The sequence below is a fragment of the Dreissena polymorpha genome, chromosome 3 (assembly GCF_020536995.1).
Source record: "Dreissena polymorpha isolate Duluth1 chromosome 3, UMN_Dpol_1.0, whole genome shotgun sequence".
Taxonomy (NCBI): domain Eukaryota; kingdom Metazoa; phylum Mollusca; class Bivalvia; order Myida; family Dreissenidae; genus Dreissena; species Dreissena polymorpha.
Genome location: NC_068357.1, coordinates 99,619,865 through 99,636,651, shown reverse-complemented (window position 1 = coordinate 99,636,651; position 16,787 = coordinate 99,619,865). Strand labels below are relative to the sequence as shown.

The 16,787-nt window shown below is 34.4% G+C and overlaps 1 protein-coding gene across 1 annotated transcript in view; it reads left to right on the top strand.

The window, feature by feature from the left end:
- Positions 1–10,587: 10,587 nt before the first annotated feature.
- LOC127870728 (protein lap1-like) overlaps positions 10,588–16,787 on the top strand; it is a 54,152-nt gene continuing 47,952 nt past the window's right edge. The window contains exon 1 of the mRNA XM_052413165.1: positions 10,588–10,663. The gene's annotated coding sequence lies outside the window, so the exon portion shown is untranslated. The remainder of the gene's footprint in view (positions 10,664–16,787) is intronic.

Here is a 16,787-nt window from a genome sequence, read left to right as displayed (position 1 = left end):
GGTTATGATCACACAGAACGTTCCCAGAACGTTTTCAGAACGTTGTAAATCAAAGTATCAGTATTCGTAACTTGTGTTGTGAACGTTATCGGGAAACCAAATTTTAACGTTATATTCCTAAAGTTCGCAGAACGTTATAAGAACGTGTACAAATCAAACAATATAAACATGTAATTAAATATGTTTTCATAAAAAAATGACGTTTTTCGTTTCTTTTTTTTTTTTTTTTACAAAATACCCTCATAAGTAGATTTGCATTTTGACCCGTTTGTGTATCTTCGAATGTTTGCAAGCGCTATTCTCTTGTTATCTAAAAAAATCATCTCCCGCGTGCGAGCACTCGATTCCTTTGTTCACTGACCTACTGGCTAATTGGATTTTCAAACTGCGCTGTTATTGAATGTAAACCTTTTTCGGCATAGCTGTATTAAGCCAGCTTTTCACCTTACCTGACCTTTGTAAGTGTCCAATAAAATTCAAATAAAATTTCCCGCGGCTAGGTACAAATGAATACACTTCATTTATTTCATTGGCTGATTTGAGTATACCATCAGAACATTGGAAACATATCCGCGTCTTTGTAACACTGTTTTACTGCATGAAACAATTTTATCTCTAATGAAAAGGCTTAATAGATAGAACAGTTTTACACTCAATTCTCGACATCAATACAGTTTGTGCGTGCACCTTTTATTTTCAGAGAATTACCAGCGCAAAAGCGTTTATTTATTTAGTACTTTCTTCCATATTCCTGTCAACATGTTAGTAAAAGTATAAAGAGCAGTGGAAGCGAGGCCTCACTTTAATGCATTGCATTTCAACCCGCGAGGTTTCGGGTCAATTCGCGGACATTGAGAGTTTATATACAGGTCATCACCGGAGTTCGCTAGTTGCAATAATGTAACTCTGCTCTCCGTTAACACTACGTTTCGAGTTACAAGTCGAGACGATAGAAGCAATGGAGCAAAATCAAAATCTATAAAATAACATTTTCTCCGGCAATTAGAGTAAGGATCACCCAAGAAAACAATTTGTATTCATTCCCAGACGAAAAAAATAAACAGTTAACGAGATAAAACATACTTTCATCGAAAATTAGATTTCCCAATAAAAACTCGATCAAATTTCGGCCATGACAGTTACCGCGTGATCTCGCGAGATTTGAAAAAGAAATGTAGGAGGAGCTATGCCATATAAGGTAATCCTACTACGATGTTTACATAACAAAGAAAAAGCCCGCGATGGTACCCCGCCTTTTTTGCATGTACCAGAGATATCAGTCTGCTGTGGCTTCAGGGTAACATTTAAACCGTATTTTTCTTTTACTCTCTCGATCGCATTTACGTAGGCCGCCATGTTGGCTTTATTGAAAAATACTACGATTTCCATATATGGATACGATTTCCATATATGAAAATGGGTTTCTGACCTATTTTCTGATTGGCTGCCAAAAACTTATGCAAATAAGGTCAAACCGGAAATTCCAACGTTTTGTTTCAAGATGGCGGACGATCTAGGCGAAATCACTCTGATCCTTATGTTGGTTTTGGAAAAAGTGGAAATAACGCTTTAATTGGTATGTTTCATTAGAAATTTTTACTCGTATGAACTGGAAATTCTTTTTTGTCCTCAAATAGTTCAAGTTTAATGCTCTACACTGTAAGATAAGTCTTAAAATCATGCCGGTGTGATTCACTCCGGCACTTGCTCCATTGAAAAGACCTTTTGGATTCATAACTGTCGCCGGACGTAGGACGAAGACAGTTATGTTTATCACAACTAGAGTTCGCGGCCAGTAAAATAATCGTTATATAATAAAGACGCTATCCGTGAACTAGGTGACCTGGAGTTTTCTTTAGACCAGAAATATGTTAAATGAAGATATTCAGCAATATAATTATGGTATGTCAATAATAGATTCTTAATGTGTTTTCAACAATACAATGATAAATATTATTTTTGATAAATTTAACAATAATTATTCCACAATATTGCCTAATGTACTAAAGTGATATTATGAGCATCTAACAGTTTATAGGTGTCTATCGCAACCGTTAATTATTTTTGGTGTTTCTACTTCATATACACTTATATTAATTAATGCAGCATCAACATACTAAAACAATATACCAGAAAGAGAAAAATAATGCATTTGAATATCAACCGTACTTTCGTTTGACAACTGATCATGCGTTTACGAGTTGAACCTAAATTTAGTTTTAGTGCAGATTCGTTCATACGACACAAAGACACAATTTTGTTTTACGGACCATTTCGGCTTACAGGACTGGGTGGGTCACGTAAGAATATCGAATATCAAATATATTTTTATAAACAACTGGTAGCAAGGTGAGTTGCAGATAATTGATCAGTAACCACATTTTAACTAACTCTTTTGACCTGTTAATTCTTTTCAGCTCAATTCAACAGTGCAAAATGCCCATAATATCACTTTAAGCATGAGCGCGATGATTCTCGATACTGTTAATAATCGAATCAAATAGCAATGCCCGACAAACCACTAAATCAGGTTTGTTCGAAGAACGCGCTTATAAATACGGATACTTCGCGTGTGGCCGGTTGACTCATATGTTTTAATTTCACTTCCATTCTTCTTTTGGTTTTCTGTTGTGAATCTATAGGTTAATGACCAGCAATATGTAATAATGTGAAATAAGCCGCGAAAACTCCCCGTAACATCCCGTACTGCATGTGATGCAGCTAAGAACTGCACAGAAAAAGACATTCGCTATCCTTGATCTCATTCATTGAACTATCAACGCCGTATATCTTTTTTAAAGATATTTCTTGTTGTTCATTAATAAGAGAAGTTGGAACCTACAATCGACGATAAACAAGAGCTAGTTTGCGATGGAGGTTTTTATTGTTATTTCAGTTTGTAATATTAAAATTTATATCATTATGCACTTGCTTTAAATTCGAATTCGGAATTATGGGGAAACTCGTGCCATGGAGACTTCGTACCACTTTTGAATATACTACGTTCATATAGTCTTTTTTTGTTAGCAATTTGTTGTTGAAAAAAATCTTGAAAACACATGTTATTTCGTGAAAAATAAATATGTACGCTTAAACACCGTTTTCTTGAACACCGATAATCCGAATTCACCGTTAATTGAAAAAGAAATAAAATTCAAAATTTTATCTTAATCTCAATTATTAATTTTATTAAATTATAAAATTGAAATATACAATTATGTAAAATGTAGTTTATAAAAAGTGTTTGTTTGGGCATGACATGATTAAAATATTGATCTTGTTGGTTAATTTAAAATTTAGTTATGAATTTATACAGTCATAAAATACATTATTAAATTTAAAGATGTTGTAACGCTCGATTATTTTACCATGTATGATAGAAAATTCGGTTTCATATATGTGTATGTTCAAGATGACGCATATATGTGTGTTTTCTCGGTGTTATTAATGCGTTACATGTATGTCTTGTATTTTTTTTCTCCGTTTTTTTTAAAGAACAGTCGGTCATTTTGATATTTTTTGTACTTCCAGGACAACTTGGGCGACACCCGAAAAGATCCGGATTCAAGACAAAAAAGAACAACAATGCGATGATATGTATTTGTATAAATTAAATTCATGCAATAAACCTGTGAAGAATAAAGATGTGTTGGTTTTCAACCTCAATATGAAAGTCAGATTTAGGTTCGTTTTAGGTTAAATGATTACGTTATTCCGCAACGTTTCGGGAACGTTAAGCGAATCTTACATTTTAAAGGGACTGTCAACCGTGATTGACTTAAAAAAGAAAAGTTCTAAAATACCGTATTTGCTTTACAATTATTAGTTTATATTGATTAAAATATCACGACTGGTATATTACATAACTTGAAAAAAGTTGTTAAGTTTTTATATTTTCAGTATATTCGGTAATAAATTTTACTGGGTATGTCTACCAGGTAACTTATAAATCAGGCAAGTAGATTGATCATCATCGTCACGTGGTAAACCCAGGAATGCAAATTGTGCATGCGTAGTGAAGTGTATATAGTTTATATATAAAATGATCAATCTACTTGCGTTATTTATAGTGTGTATATCGTTATGTCACATATTTTCGCGATGTACTTTCGATTTCAAATCGCGAATTTGTATTACCGAATATACTGAAAATATGAACTTTGTTCAAGTAATGTAATATACAAGTCATGATATTTTAATCAATATAAACTAATAATTTAAAAAAATCACGGTATTTTAAAACTTTTATTTTTTCGTCAATCGCGGTTGACAGTTCCTTTAACGTTGCAAAGTGGTTGAATTTTGGGTGCAAAGAGGTTGAAGTTTGGTTGCAAAGTGGTTGTAGAATGGTTGGATTTTGGTCGAAAATTGGTTGAATTTTAGTTGTAACATGACGTTAAATCAACGTCATAAAATGACGTCTTAAAAAACTTTCATTTACAACCAAAATTCAACGGTCTCTCAACGTCATGGTACAACGTCTTTTCAACGTCTATTCAACGTCATATGTTTGCTGGGTTGCTTTTAAGATATCAAATAGCACGAATTTTAGGGAAAGAAATAATGAAAACATATCGGCATATGTCTTGTATTGTGAGACAAAACGACCGAAAATACTACAGTGTTCACGATTGAAGGGAAATCGTTTAATTGTTAAGCCTCATATGTGTGACGTACGTATCAGTCTCTCTGAAAATCTTTCCTGCAAGCCAGAATAGACTATCAACCTTTGCCAGTTTTCTATAAATAACACAACGTGACTTTAATTTTCAATCGGGGAGTATCGTGGTTTGATGTTCAATCTACAAGACGCTATGATATTTTTAAAGACCCGCCTCATGCAAAAATGGGTTGTATGCAATATGCTCCCAGCCAAGCTCCAGCCCAGCCTGCACATCCTCGCAGTCTTTTCAGGAAATGCATACTGCGGATGATACTCAGGAGATACCACGAAACCTTGCGGGCTTTTTTAGGGGAACTCGTAGCCCATGACCAGACAAATGCTAAGGTGATCTCGCGTTGTAAAATTTGTATAAAGAAACACGATTATGTAGTTTAATATACATGCACTTCATAACAAACATGTCATACGGTAGATATGCTTAAGTGAAAAGAGAACGCCGCAATACTTAAATCTTTGTTTTTCATATAATAATTTTAAAACTTTTTTTCCACTTTAATTTCAAAGTCAGCATATACGCCGAATACCTTTTTTTAAAGCTAATTAATTCTTGTTTCAATTTTGTCATTTTACCAAAACGTGAAAAGGTCCCTTTAAACTTAATAGCATTATTGGTCGCAAAAGCCCCATACAAGGAAAAAAGGATAATGACGTGCTCTGTTTTTATGAAGTCAATGATTCATTACACCATCCTATGGCACAGATTAAAGACCTTCCATTATCCCCAATGCTCGGGAGAAGGGGCGAAATTCCTATGTTAGTGCTTCAAGTTTTATTAATACTCTTGGCAACATTCGGTATGAGATATCAAACAAACATATCGAGTGAATGAAAAGTTATTAATTTGACCAGACCCAAATCTATACTTTCCTGCCCTGGTGGTGGCACACGTCGGTCTGGATGGGTTGTAAAGTAGAATATACTGATATACGAACAATCAATCGTTCGTTCGCTCACTCGTTCTGCTATTTAATTCTTCATTTATTAACAAAAACAACTACGAAGCTATCACATACATCGTACATTTGTGTGGCAACAGTGTATATATTTGTATGCATAGTTGTATACCACGAACGAATCAGTCACATGTCCGAGATTTTTAAACACAAATTTTATTTGTAATTTTAAAATTGTACGATTTTATAAAACGGCCGAATGCCGCCATTAAAAACAAGAAATATCTTTAAAAAAGATATACGGCGTTGATTGTGGTCGATGTTTATGAACGATCAAAAGTTATCTCTATGAGATAAAAAGTAGCGGATGCCTTTTTTCTGCGCAGTTCTTAGCTACATCATAAGCAAATCAATTACGGGGTGTTGCGCCAGATTTCGTGGCTTATTTTGCTTTATGTGATATTATTACTCAGATATCTATATTTACAGAATAGAAAAACACAAGAAACATGAAAATAAACGAGTGCATATAGGTCAGCCGGCAATACTCGAATCTTATTTAATTGCATAATTATAGTATAGTGAATTATTGTGCTCAAGCTAAATAAACTGGTCTAAATGGATAAATATTTCTAATTAATTTTATCAAAATTGGTCCTTATCATGCAAATGTTGAAACCATATTAAAAATCGATGATTGACATACCACAATAATATCGCCGAATATCTTTATTTAGTATCTTTCTGATCAAAACAGACTTCAAGTGCACAAAGTTTACGAGACGGCGTTTATATAAAGATTTCTGCAACTGACCGCAAACTGACCTTGATACCTTGCGGATTGGAATGCAATGCATTACAGTCATTACGTTATTGTCAGTAAGACCGGTGTAACACAATGATCGCAACCCCTTCTGCGAACTCCGGTGATGAACTGCATATAAACTCTGACTTTCACAAATGGCCGCGAATTGACCCGAAACCTCGCGAGTTGAAATGCAATGCAAGTAAGTACTAAATATGACAACATAGCCTTTAGTATAAACGCTTTTGCGCTGGTAATTCTCTGAAAATAAAAGGTGAACGCACAAACTGTATATATGTCGAAAATTGATTGTAAAACTGTTCTATCTATTGAGCCTTTTCATTAGAGATAAAATTGTTTCATGCAGTAAAACAGTGTTACAAAGACGCGGATATGTTTCCAATGTTCTGGTGTTATACTCAAATCAGCCAAAGGAATAAATGAAGTGTATTCATTCGTACCTAGCCGCGGGAAATTTTATTTGAGTATTATTGGACACTTACAAAGGTCAAGTCAGGGTGAAAAGCTGGCTTAATACAGCTTACGCCGAAAAATTAACTGGTATCGCACGCTTCTAACAAGATCTGCAGTTACGAACTTGCGAGCGGAAATGGCACAATTAGCGTCATATAACTATACTCTTGAATGCCATGCTGACATAGAAGTGAAATGTTTTCGGCAAATATTGTGCAGAACATACTAGCAAGAAAGCTTGTCGTTCGGATGTCGCATGTTTGTAGAGAATCAAATATGTTTCAGGAATAATTACATGATAGCTTCACAAAATAAACCCATACATTCGCTCAGCGTTCAATTTAGATTGGGGTGGACAAAACATGCAAAAGCTTCTTTGCAATTTTACATTACCTCATTCAAAAGCTGTTATATGTGAATGTTCTTTCCTGCAAAAAGTTAAACCGTCTATCCAGACCAGCGTATCACGTCCACTATAGAATTGAATAAGGGCGGACAAAGGCTCACACGCTTGGCTTAATGCGATTTGAACAGTATATTCAAATCTAAACAGTTTGTTTAAAAATTGTTAAATTTCATATATTAATCGAATAAGAATTAAACACATGAAAAAGTATTTACATCAACGTATCATGTACGATTCTATCATGTCAATTAACAAATGATATGGTCTGTCTTTGACTACCGGTAATATGTAACTCCAGCTATAAAGTTAAAATATATAATACTGCAAATGCAAAATACTGTTTAATGCAGTATAAGTTTGAACGTGATTGTAACAAGTCGACATACGCTCATTTTCGTACACTTTTTACTTGTCAACTTTTACTAAAACAGAAAAAATACACGATTATGAGATTGTATAATAATTTTCAGAAAAAAATATTCCTCTCGCGACATCACAAAAAGGAAAACAATCGTTAAACATGTCTTGTATTTAGCTGTTTTAAAATATGTGCCATAATAATTTGACAGAAATATTCCCTTGTTAACCATGCATGATGCAAGTTCCGAAAAACTGCTACATTTTTGTTTCGTTAAATACCTGGGGCGGTTCAGACCAATACAAGTTGACAGAATTCTGACACATTTTGACTTAATTTTCTGACGGCTGAGTTTCTGTCCAGTGTGGCAAAATCGAGATAGAACTTTAGTTCCAATAATAATGTGCCACATCTTGATGATAAAACATCTTTTATCATCAATCTTTTTAAAATCTTTGTATCTTTGATAAAAATACAATCGACGTCGTCTGCAAATATATAATATGCTCTGAGTGCTCCTGCTTCTGCTTCTATATCCCTAAATCGGCGCTATGAATCGAGATACAAAAGTGTTAAGTGTGAACCTGTAATCTCCTGATGCACTGATTGCAGACCAATTGACATGACGCCTTATCAGTGATCGCTCCGCCCACTTAATCACGTGGCTCAGCGGGAAGAAAACCTAGACAAACTAACACCAAAATGGCTTCTTTGCCTATAGACTGCATATAGATTTACGCGATATTCCGGATGATTTTATGGACTTGTTTAACACCATATTACACTTGTAAAGGGGTTGATGCCATTTAGTTATTCTGCAAATGCAAAAAATATACGATTAAAGAGAACATCAGCTATTTATAACGGGTAAATCGGTACATTAAACACGCTCTCAAACGCTTGCGCGCTTACCGAAATCGAACCCGTTATTACGTGTAATGGTGGTATTTGCAATAAATTAACACTTCACCGGTATTTACCCGTGTTATTAACAAAATTATTACCGAAACATTCCCCCCTACCCGTGTATTTGACACGAAATAGCGCTTTATAACTGGGAATTCGGCGAAGTTTTACGCGCTTTCTGACGCCGGGTTGGTACCTCAATCCCACATGTTATTGCGTATAAAAGTGATATTAATCATGAATATTAAACATTGCTTATGGGGCGTTTATCAATCACTATAATTTAAAGCGCAAACACAACACATTAAGTTTGGACAATGTCTGATATAAAATTAGCGTTGTACGAAATGGAATAAGGTCAGGCTATTATAAATTAATAAGGCTACCAATATCAGACGCTCGCGCAGGTACCGACTTCCCCGAAGTTACCGCATTTATTGGTTAACTAATATCAGTAATAATAACTCTTTTACAATAGCATGTATCGATACGTCTTAATTTAAATAATAACAAAAAGGTTTTCACTTGTTTCTGACACACACAGAAACGCGATTTTTAACGGGGATTTCGTTACACGAATTGGGTACCAAAATTCTCAATTATTTTACATGCACACGTGACATAATACATGCAAGTTTAATAATGCTTAGTTATTGCTTATATGACATTTCAAGTTTGTGAAATAAATTAATGTTCTATAAAAGGGATCTCGTTAATTCTTGAAGCTTCCACTCGCTCTTGTCAAGACCGCATTGCCGCGTTGGATATGGTATAAATTTAATTCATCTAACTTACCTTTCTGGATACCAGATGTCAGAGTTGCATTAACCCTTTTTACACCGTTTTTGCCATGTTTCATTTCCGTTTTTTAATCCGAACAAAATAAACGAAACTCGTTTAAAAAATGAGATCTAGGCATTCGAGCTCCTAGTGTGGATTAAAAGCGTTTATTGGTGACACCACATGAGTGCAAATGTGTAGATACCGTTAATAAGATAATATATCACATGTCACCTTCAAATAACATGTATGATGTCAATTAAGTGCATTACTATCATAGTAATAAAACACAGCATGAATTTGGCTTCATGCTGGGTTTTATTTCTCTTTAAGTAAAGCATTTGAACCTCGCTTCTGACCAAGTAACTGATAAAACTATTTTTTAAAAAAGTGAAATATTATGTGATAATCAGATCGATAACATAAACTATTTAAATCTGCTAGTATATCCGATAAAAATATATTATACTTGTCTTTGACAGTGTTGACGTTCAGTTGTTCGTGGTCACGACCGCATGTATTTATACATCTCTTATACTTCTCAAGATCTCTTTTCGGCTTTGGAAACGATATAAATTAAATGTCACCAACTAATCTTTCAGGATATCGATTGTCCGAGTTACATAATCCCCATTGACACCGTTTAACCATTTTTAATCGTTTTTTTAAAGAGGAAAACAAAAGAAACTCGTTGGAATAAAAGTGAACCTAAACATGTAGCTTGTCTAGAAAATGGCGGACAGGTCGTTGCTAACGAGTGCGCCCGATTAATCGATCGCTGATTGGTGGATCAATTCTAGTGGGCAGAGCGATCATAGATAAGGCGTCATGTCAATTTTCTATGATGTCCCGCCGGGATTGCGCACTTTAAAGCGATAATGATCAGATTATTGGCACCAAACATGTTCGCGTATGCGATTTGTGATCATCTGGATAAACACGAAACACATTTTGCCCGATCCAGCGTTATTACGTTTTATCTTAAAATTTAAAACGTCAGGAATAACCATGCCATACGGTCTGGGGTCATCTTGGGACACAGCTCGTCCCGTATGTCTCCGGTAAATTCGTGCCTGTAAACCAATATGATATTGTGTTCCAGCCGTTATAAATAATAAAGTTATCGACAAAACGTGACATATATTAAATCATTGGATAGATGAACGCACATGATCCTTTAATATCGATTATCACTACTTTAATAAGTTTTAGCGATCGTGATACATCGACTATCCCCAGAATCCTCCAGATCGGAACATCTACGTCGATAACGATATTGGGTTTTTACTGTACCGAAAATGACAACAAAGTAGTGGTTGTTGTTATGCGTTGAGATTTCCTATTTTCTCTTTACCAGGTAGGATAATATTGTATCACTATAAATAAATGAACATCATTGTTATAATGTAGTCCGTTAATGAATATACATACTTGCTCTGTCGCGCGATCGATGTGGAAAATCAATATTCATGATCGTATTATTAATCCGGATAGTTGATTTCGGACGCTTTGACATGTTCATGTTATTTGGAGTAACTGGGATAAACGATGTATGTATGAAAAATGACACATAATGCATACTCGAGGATTCATATTTTGCAGTTACAAAACAATCATATATATATATATATATATATATATATATATATATATATATATATATATATATATATATATATATATAAATGAAAAATATTATATGTTGATGAAAAATGTTATTACAAATTTATAAAGTTTATTCATTGAAGCCATTTACTTCATTTGTCCTAAGTACTATGGGCAAATGATTAATATGCGAAAGAACTTAGTTGAATCAATTACCATTAAAGATAATTTAATTATCACAACTTGAGTATAGTAGCTCAGTGTGGAGCCCACACACACAACACAACATAAACAAGATCGAGATGGTCCAATGCAGGGCCGCTCGGTGGGTTACAAATGATTACTCATATCACAACAGTGTCACACACATGCTAGACAAATTAGGGTGGCGTTCACTTGAGAACAGAAGGTATGACTCCCGGCTACTGATGTTCTATAAAATTGTCAACGGACTGGTTGCTGTACCAATGCCTCCCTATGTCACTCCTCCGACCCGGCTCACTAGACATTTGCACCCTCTTTCATTCAGACAAATCCCTACTCCAAGCAACTACTATAAATTCTCCTATCCAGCCACTATTGTCCTATGGAACTCTCTACCAGCCAATATTGTACAGGCACCTACCCTGGACCAGTTTAGGCTGGGGGTGACCAAACTAGACCACAGTTTCTAAGCAGGTTGGCTGTTTTTAACCTTTTATCTGTATATTCCTTCTTTTAACTAACACTATCACCTTTGTTTCTATGTCTCACAAATACATTATGTATTACTTTTATCTCCTATACACTTCTTCCTTAATTTCCTAGCACTGACACGCACCTGCTTGTAATGCTAATTGTTGGCGACTAGCAGTATATATAGATAGATAGATAGATAATTTACAAAAAATATAATTTACATTTCTTTTTACATATTTTACATTGGTTAAATGATGCAACAATTAACAAGAAGATTATAACACACAAACAAACAATGACTTGATTTTTCCTGACTTCTGCTTAATCACAGTGAAAGGATTATTAACATTTTCCCAAAAAATAGACACTTAGTAGACAGACCTCTGCAAAAACTAAATCAATATGAATGAAGTAAATATATGTAAGATTTTTATGTGATTTGATACATCATTGATTCATTACAAGTTGTTTCATGGTTTCAAGTTGGCCAGATTGTGAATTAAGATACTAAAATGGAAATAAAACATGTTGTATTGGACATACACTTTCCCTTTCTTTTTGTGTAATTTTGCAAGGGTGTCCATGTTCAACCAAGCATTAAACATGGTTGCAGTTTTTATCAGTGGCAAAAGGTGGAGGGATATAGAATCGGCGTTGTCTGTCAGTCCGTCTGTCCGTCTATGATCACAAAATAAATATTTGTGGGGGATATTAATTCAACCCATTTTCAAGGTTTTTTGCAAATATTTTTCCCTATTGGGCTGGTACCGGTACTTTTCCCGATTGGGCAAAAAAATCGCTGTACCAATATGTTGAACCTTGGTTTTATGTCCCATGGGAAGGACATGTTGGACAATGGTTCATTATTATTAGCGGTAATAGCAGTGCTTTCCACAGGATTTTTGTCAGGCGCCCCGGGGCTGATAGGGGTGGTTCGAGATGGGTGTCCCCTGCCGACGTTGATTTCTTGTAAATTTAACGTGTCAATTCATGTTCTGTGGTGCGTTATAAAAACAGCGTCAAAGGACGTCATTCGGTGTGCTATGACTCTTCAAGAAAATTCCCCAGTCATTTGAAAATATATATATTTTTTATATTGTTTAATTGTTTTAAAACTTTCCTGCACAGATAGTAAAATCCCGACTCGAACGATTCCCCAATACATCCGTTTCAATTCGACTCTTTTACTGAATACTTTTCAAGTTTCTATTTATTACCGATAATCCCGTTTATTCCATTTTTATAAAGCACTTTCTGGTAAATATTTACGATAAAAGCTCTCAATTATTTCTTTAACGCAAACCTTGCCATTTTTCTATAGTATCAAATAAATTTTAAGTGACTATTTATAGATTTGATAAAATATTGCCTCTGAACATGTGTCAATCCCCTGACGTTTTGTGTGCTTGTTAAAACGCTCAATACACGCACACTTTCTATGCAAATGACGCGACGTTGAACTTGCTGCATAATTTTTGTGCTCTTTTTAATTGAGAAAAAGATTCGACACAAAATAAATTTGGACATCCTAATTTGAAGCGAGAATATTTTAACCTTGCGGTAACATTTTACATTCGGAAGTGTGTTTCGGATTAAAAACGCGTTAACATAGACTTACGGGTATGGGTTTCGGATTACAAATTTAATTATTCCCATTTGAGATTTCAACAAATATTAACAGTTGCGTTATGAATTCAACGATAATTTGTTTAAACACTTTACAAGTCGAATAAATGTTTTGACGGAATTATGCATGAAATTCACGTTGTCCACGAGGATTACGGCCGGTTGCAATCATCAGTCTTCTAAGTATCGATTATTGGACAAAACATTTACAAGCGTGCGTTAAATTAGTTCAACGAAAATTTGTTAAAGCGCATTATGTGTCGAAGAAATGTCAGAAAAACGAGGTAAAACAGTTCTAAAAATGGACATGATGAAATACACATGTACTGGAATTAAATTGTTATTGCATAATTGTAACCGGGAGTTATTTGCAAAACTTACTCGCTATAAGTAATTAATTGTTTACCACTTGCAATTAATTTCTCGTATTAATTAAGAGTCATAGGTAACACTTGTTTACAGTTAAAAGGTGTGATGATGATGCCCGAAACCGTCTTTAATGTACTGTACTAGTTACCGGTTTTATATTATGTAAATGGTACCACTTCTTGCTAATCAAGTTGCGATAAACTCTTACTTCGTGCCCGACGTCAATAAAAAATAATGGTCGATAGTTAACCCCGCCCTCATAAGCATTCGCAAGTTTTCCCAAGTTTTGAAAGATACCAAGTAGTGAAGAAAATATGTCTAAATCACACTAGCTCAATAACTATACTTGCATTAAACTTGTAATTATCTCAAAAACTTGTTGAAACCAAAAAAACAACAAATTCAGAGTTATCACTATCTTGTTTGCCTTCACATAGGCTATAACATTATCTGTTACATGAAAGTAACCTGTTATAACATTTCAACTTGATTCAAAACGATGATAATATTATTGTTAACATCCGCATTGCGAGCTTGATAATATTATTGTTGACGTCCGAATTGCGAGCCGTTTACCTACCATTATTAAAGTTTAGATTTGTTTGTTTTGGATTAAGCTTCATTACCTTATTTCGGAGGCATTTTTTCTGTATTATTTATGACTAAGTAATACACAAAGTTAAAGCAGGTTTTCATCCGGGGACTCGAGAAAATATCATAACACATTCTATTTAAAAGGTCGATTCTAATTGGTTCGTATTATACAGCAGCGGCTCGACTAGAGCCAATCAAAAGACTTGCTGGAGTCTTCAGGCCTCATTCGGTTAAACTCTGCGTTCATTGCTACACTTTTTACTCGTACACAAGATAGTTCGTACTTATCGTGATTCGCGTATGCGTTTAACGGATACAGTTCAGCAATGCGTCCGAGTGGACGCACATATTTCAAAACGATGCGTCTATTTCGATATTTGTGCGTCATAGACGCGGAACGCACATGTAGATTATTCCCTGATATCAACAGTGGAATACAACAGTGAGTAAGCTAATAGTAAGATAAGCACAAACAAATTTGAACCACCATTTGTTTTGTTTTCGCATTTAGTAGGTAATGTCATCAGAGGTATTCTGCACTGATACAAACACAGTAGGTGCTCTCGATATTCTTTTTGAAATGGTCTACATATAGTGCAGGCATCTCGACCTGCCATGATTTAATAATATGTAAATAGAACAGAAAATATTTCAAGTTTTAGTTTTTCAGTAATCAAATACAAAGAAAAATGGCGCCCGCGAAGATTTGTAACGAGAGATCTGATTGGCTGATTGGACATTTAATAATACCCGTCATAAACCATCTGATAGTGTTAGTATCATATGGTTTCGGATCATAAGGTTTAACGTACGAACCGGTCCAAAAGTCTTAAAAGCGTATCATAGGGTTTAAAGCGTAACATATGGTTCTAGCTATAAAACTGTATGATACGATTTAGACTTTTGAACCGGTTTGTATACCATATTTCCTACTCAGAAGCAAAGTGAAAATGGCTATGTGCAAACAGTGTTAAACGAGAACAGCGGGTAACTTGCAGTCTCATCAGTTTTTTCTGTTTGCTGCTTATCGGTATCTAAGGATTAGAAATGAAGCCTTAAAAACTTAAATCTAGTAAGATTAAAGGTTTCAATTAAATTTAACTTTCTAAGCGACTACAAATGCGTCAAAATTATACATATCTAAGTGGTAAAGGGATAAGAAAACCTTACCATTGTTAACGTGCTTTTTATTTATTATTTTTTCTGATGTTAAAAAGTATGAATAGAAGCTATGGTGTGTGTGGTGGGACACTAATTATACTTAAAGCAGTGATTTTTTTTGTTACAGCCTGTGCCATTTGGATTGGGAAAATTAGCGCGATAAACCATGAAATTGGGAAAAATAGCGCGATAAACCATTACATTGGGAAACATTATAAATATGATTATAAGAACAGAACTAAAATAATTAAAGTATGTTTGACAGCATTTTTATATTATAAAGTGCTAATTTAATGTGTTCTTACAATGAAGACAATGTTAAGTTAATATCCTTCCACATGCATATTGAACTTGCAATAATCTATATAGATTCTTAAATATACCATTTAATCATAACCTCTTTAACAGTAAGAATTTAATTCAGTATTTTTTTAAATAAAATATCATATGGTGAAAACATTAACAAATATTTTAAAAAATGGTCTTGCTATGTCAATTATGTATTAAATGGAGTTAAAATAATTTATTTCATTTCTTTACCTTTCAACATCTTGCACTTGACATCCTCTGTTCCATGCTATTTCAGTAAACTGTAAAGCGTGACAAACATAATAAAGCAGAATATGCATATGAATCTGATTATACACAGATCCACTAACATATAAATCATATCATGTTTGTCTCTTTCCATTTTCCAAAGATACTCATCTTAAATGCATTATAACTTTGTGAGTACCTGTAGACTAACGCCTATTTCCCAACACTGATTTCCGTGATGCACATTCACTGTGAAGATTTCTAATAAATATTTGTTGTTTTTATCTCAAACGTTGTATTTTGCGTTAATGGACACACGCATTAAATTATTCCGTAATAACCATATGATATCCGTTGTTAATTTGAATGTTATTTATCATTTTCGCCGCTCATCGCAAATTTCTCGTCTGCTTGCCGCCATCTTGGACGTGTGTAAAAACAGGGGTTTACAATCGGGATACATCGACTATCGTCGGTATCCGCCGCAATATTGAGAGAGATGTGGATAGCAACGTAAAATCGTATTCGGCTAAATTCGCGAACAATACGTAAGTCAGTTGTCGTTCGGCGACGACTTGACAAGCTTGATCGGCACTCGTTCGAAATTATTGCTAAATTACATTGTAATCTTATTGGCTTTATTGGGAAAAATTTGTCTTTTTTGGGGAAATTTTAATCAAATGTTTGGGAAAAAACGTCATTTTTTGCAATTGGGAAGCAGCCGAATATCGGCTGTAAAGTGAATACATATAAAGGATTTACATATAACAGATAAAAAACCTTCATTAATACAAAAGTAGAATAACCGTTTAGAAGAAGTAGAATTGGAATGAATTAAAATAAGAGGCTTATTGAATGATAAATAAATATCTGCTGGTCAGCAAAAAATCCCTCATGTACACAAGACGTGT